This window comes from Fragaria vesca, linkage group LG6 (genome assembly GCF_000184155.1).
Source record: "Fragaria vesca subsp. vesca linkage group LG6, FraVesHawaii_1.0, whole genome shotgun sequence".
NCBI classification, from domain to species: domain Eukaryota; kingdom Viridiplantae; phylum Streptophyta; class Magnoliopsida; order Rosales; family Rosaceae; genus Fragaria; species Fragaria vesca.
Window position 1 is genome coordinate 34,032,608 of NC_020496.1, and position 5,825 is coordinate 34,038,432.

A 5,825-nucleotide genomic window follows, 5' to 3' on the forward strand; every position below is an offset into this window, starting at 1 on the left:
TCCAATATAGAGATCTCTACAAGTATTACACTAGTGTATATGAGGACGTGGGATAATGAGTCTACTATTGAACCACCTTTCGTTGATGGATATCAACTTAGTTGATTGGCCTAATGGAAAGATGTGATCCAGCATTAACAAAGAGATAGGTCCTTGGGCTGGTGATGCCGACACCGCAAGCTAAACCCTATCAACTATGCCTTTGTTAGATAGCGTAGTGAGAAAAAGAGCTTAGACTCACCTTATGGCGCAAGGTCTCTCACTAACACGCACTGGGATCGACTACGATGAGATATGCTCTCGTAATGGATGTCATTGAACTCCACTACTTTGTCAGTTTGGTAGTTTCCGAATAACTGAACAAGCAGCCTATGAATGTGGTCATAATAACATATCTACGGGATCAGAGATATACATGAAGGTCTTAAACGAACTTCATTCATCCGAATCAAGTGGCTTCAAACCACAGGAGCATGTGTTTGCTAAATGTATTGAAACGCACATGGACTCTACTTGATTTGGAAGGGATATGGTGAATTATGCCTTTGCGTGTTCTTTCTGGATTTACATGGACTCTTGATAGATCAAGAGTTGCCAATATGTATCAACATCCGAAGAAAAAGATCTTGGGAAGACATGGTCTCGATAAGGCACTCGATGACTGTATTGATGATGATTTTCCATCAATCGCCTTAGGCGCTCTATAACTAGTGAGGCCTACATATACTCCCATGATTAGTCAAGGTTTTTGCTCTAAAGAGAGATCCATTGTTTTGTCTAAAGCAAGATGACAAATATGTGTTAAGAGATGGAGTTCCCATCTAAGAACAATAAGACGCATCAATGTACTCAACACAATACGAAAGACTTGACATCTCATTCGCTATGAAAAGTTGTAAAGCTAAGTGTAGCTATGCGCCCACGCAACGCTAATGTAATGGCAGTAACTCCTTTTTCAATACTTAATGGTATGAAAGGTTGAGGCTTATTCTATCCCTACATAAGAAAGACACATCAAAAGCGAAATCAGAATCTACCAAGTTTTGTAGGTCAATTTCCACGGGATCTATAGGAAATCTCACTCACTGGAAAATGGTGAAATTAGTACCATTGGAAAGGTCTATGTGTCTACTTTCCAGAGACACCAACCATTTGATCACACCTATCATATTGAGTGAGTTATGGCCGTTTTCGTAAAGTAGGACGAATCTGTCCGAGAATCTGATTTTGGCAAAACAGTCAACTTCCACGGGACTTTGTGAACAGCTCCTGATGAACCAGAATGTGTGTAATATACGGTTGGAAAGCTAAATGAGTCTAGTTTCCAAAACCGTTTACGGTTCGTTCATATGTATTTCCTAGAGGAAGTTACGACTGTTCTAGTAATTGAAGGTCATGCTGCGCGGAAATCTGATTTCCTGCACGAATTTATGTTTTGAGTTCACAAGCGACCTTCGCCTCAAGATCTAAGTGTAAAAGATCATTTGAGGACAATACGGCATGATTTAGTTAATCATTGCCCAATGCTACATTTGAAGACATGTTAAAAAGCATTGACATGCTAAGTTGTTGAAACTTCCGTGATTAGTAAGAATCAGGAAGAGCCCCATGATTGATGTAAAGATCAGGGGGAGGTGCGAACTTCAGGGGGGAGTCTAGCACATACATACATGTCACTATCAAATGTGAAGGGTGCGTTGTACTCTTTTTCTCCTACGATCAAGGTTCAGTTTCTCCACAGGTTTGTGCTTGACGAGGTTTTGTACGAGGCAACAGATCAGCACCATCGGCATATCAGCGCGCGGCACAAGGGGGAGTGTTCTAGGATATTCTCTATGTGTGCCTTGGCCTTATGTCAATAGGATATGTAGTTAGACTAGATCTATGTATTCATATCCTTACCATATTGGTATTGTGTAATTCCCTATATAAAGAGCTCCTATCAATGAATAAGATGATGATTCTCTTGGTATCTCTTTGTCTCTACACTTTATCCTTTATCATAAATAATGTTTTTTGTTATAATTAATAATGATATAATATATTTTATTGTTGTATTAAATGCTGAAATCTTTAAAATGGAGAAGCTGTTGGATTTGAAGTATAATTTTTTTTGGAGATTTTAGCTTTTGTTTCCTTATTTTAGAGAAATTTTAAGGAAGCTGTTGAATAAAATGATTCTTGACCATAAATGACAGTTATTGCAGGATTGATGGTGACCTACACAACAAGAACACTTGCGGGTCAAGTTATGGAGTAGCTTGCCGAGCAAGTTTACTTGACGTTCGAGTAAGCTATTACCTATAAATAGATGGTTCTTAGAACGTGTATGATATCTCATCTGATATAGTTTCACTAAACTAAACTAAGATACATATTCACTTGGGCGTCATAGTTTTTTTTTTTGCGGTAAACCCCCTCCCCCCCCAGCCCCCCTTCCTCGACGATCAAGCCTTGAGTCAAGGTTAACTCTCATAATTAAATTGGTGGGTAAATCTCCTCAATGGAATTTTCCCTCACCAACATAGACATGTATTTAGCTCAAAAAAAAAAACATTAAAAACATAGACATGTATTTAATGTTCTGTTGTTTTCTAATTCTTAGTAGGTAGAGGTCTTTAGAATTCTTGTGTGTCTAGATCTCTCCTTACGTTTTATTTAAGAAGTGTTTTAGTCTAGCCTGGAGAATATTTAGTGACTAGGTTGTGTAGCCTCTATATTCAGTTTTTGTTTTTAGGAAAGTCTCAATTCAGCCTTCATCTCTTTGTGTTTTCTAGTTTGTTCTTCCTCTGTTGGTTATATTGATCTTGGGGAAGAGAAAGCTTACGTGGTGTGTTTTATTTAGAAACAATAAGGCCATGTTTGGTTTATGGAATTCCTTTGTTTGGAAGCCAAAAGGAAAATGGTAGGAGAGGAAAATGGTTCCAAGGTGAAAGGAAAGTTGCAGGGAAAATGTTTCTCTCTGCCTACCCCAAGGAATCTCGATCCCAGCCACATTAATGCAATTATTTATTATTGTTTTGACCAAATTGTCGCTGTTAAAAATTGATCTTGTATCCTTCTCGCTAATTCCAGCCACATTCCTTCATTTGGAATTGTGTGTCAACTTGGCCCCGGATTGAGCTCGCGACCAAGAGCGACGAATCGCCAACCAGAATAAGTTCGTCTCCAGTGACTTTTCGACGATGAACCACCAGCAATAGGACCTTCTTGATGTCGTCAACACATCACTGGCCTTGGTTTCTTCCATCGACGAACGTAAAAGGAGGACCGACACCGAAAAGTTCAAAGCTTCTGCCGATTTCAGCTATTTCTGGCGACTTGTTCGGGCTGCTTATGGCTTGCCAGGTGGTGGTCTTTGAATCATCAATCTTAGTTGGGTTTGGATGGAATTTGGAAATGGGTTCAAACACCACACAGATTATGAAATGAGAATTTTCAAAGGTGAAAATTTTGAATTGAATTTATGTTATCTGGAAATTGTAGTAGTTGGGTGTTTATTGATGGATATGGTTGAGAATTCTTGATTATGTATTGATTGTTTTCTGGATTTTAGTAAGTTCAGCTGATTGTGATGAAATGGGTTTGTGTCTACTGTGTGTTTCGTATTTGAGAAGTTATTATGGATGTTAAAATTGCAATGGAATCAAAAGGAAAGGAGTTAGCAACCAGATTGTTTTCCTGGTTCTACCAACCACTAGAAAGAAAAATGGAAAGGAGTTAGCAATTTCCTATGGCAAAAGAAAATTCAAGGAACATATATACTTTCCTTTCCTTTCCATGAACCAAATTAGGCCTAAAAGAAAGATGAGAGGGAGGCCGGAAGATGCTTGGAGAAACAATTTTTTTGTTTGCTTCTATTATTGTTTTCAAGTAAAAGGTAACTTTGTCATTTTATGATGAAAATATACCAACTAACAATCTCTTTAAAGGAACTGACAGCTATAGACATCAATCTTCGATCGGAATAAAAATGTCAAATACTATATTGAAGTATTCCAAAGTTGAGATATATATCAAAAATTAGAATGGCTGAAATGTCAAATATTGTTTGGACTTTGGATAATTCCCTAAACAAATTTATCGTATCATATCTAATCTAAGAATTGATAAGTCTTTCAATTTTCATGGCTTGATCTTCTAAATGAGATAGGTGATCACATACTAAGAGATACATTCATGAATGAATGAGGCCTTCCACATACGAAACCACAAGAAACACTGACGTTAATAGAAAATTGGATCAAAAGCAACATCAAGGAAGTTTTGACCCTTTGACACAAACGACCAACGTTTGTTATTTTTCGTAGTGCTCTCTCTAGGTTGATGCTAGTAAAATAATACGTACATACAAGGTCTAAGAATTTAAACATACTAGAAGTGAAAGCTGCGCCTATGTAGGATTGGGTGGCAAAGTCGTAAATACGTAACAAATGCATCACAAATCATCAATATCCAAGGGACTTATGATCAGTACCTTTAAACTAACCATTAAAGTATATAATGAAAGACGTCCATATATGGATTCACGCTAATTGTCGCCACTAGCCATGTTGATCATCCTATATCTATTGTGAAAATCTAAAGAAAAAAAAAGGTGTTGTACAATTTAATATCTTCCTACAATGTATATCATTAGATAGTTGAGTCATAGTCTGTTGATTAGTTAGTCTAACTGACACCATAGATGTATGGGTTTAAAACCCAATGACATATGTAACGGGGGCCGGTGGGGTGAGTTAAGGAATTTTAATAAAAAGTTATAAAAATTATATGGCCATCAAACATTTTAGAAAGAAAAAAAGTTTATTTCAATGTAATAAAGGAATTAAACATTGTGATGGTTTTGTGCTGGAGAGTGATTGCTCACTCTTAGTGACAGCCTTGGAGCAGAATGTAGATGATCGATCTGATGTTGAGCGCATGATCAGCAATTGTAAGTCATATATGACATCTTTACACTCAATTAAAATTAATCATGTTTTTCGTGAAGCAAATAGTGAGACAAATAGGTTAACCCACCTTGCTAGTTATATCTATATTAATAATTTAGGGTTGGGTAGTGCTAAAGGGCCTTATTAAAGCCCAAGATTTATGACATTAATCTTATGTGGCATGCCATGTCACATAGACACATCATTAATTTAATAAATCATGTCATTTTATTCTTAGGTAAAAATACAATCTTAACCCTACAGTTATTATTCGTTTCGATCTTGTTTGCAGTCGGGACCGGTGTCGGATTCCATGGAGCCAAGCTCGGTAGAACCCATCGGCGGTGAGGAAGGCCTCGAGTCAGGGGTTGAGGCCGAGTAGTTCCCTAGCTCCCCTAGGAAAGACCCCTATCATGCCCTAGCTATTCATTCTAGCTCCTATTAATGAAAGGTACATCGTTGGGGTTTGAGGCCTCGATTCCGGGAGTGAAGATGTAAGCTTGAATACTATAGGTTAATTGCTTTTTAGTTTGTCATATATATCCATCTTTTTGGATGTAGCTTGAAGTTGTTTTTTCAATTCTTAGTGTAGTGTTGGATTGAGTTCTGAACTTTGTAGGTTAAGGGGATCTTTGGATCCTTCTTTCTTGACCGTTTGGTCGTATTATTTCGATCAATGGAATTACTTCCTTTCTCCTAAAAAAAAAAGAAAAATATCAACAAGTACATAACATTTCAACAACAAAATAAACTTTCAAGCTTTGGGCTATGGGAAGATCGAGCCATATGGCAAAACCAATTAAAACCCAGAGACCAAAGAAACCTTTAGCAAATAAGCCGGCCTCGAGTAAATAAGTAACATTTCTCTAATATATATATATATATATATAT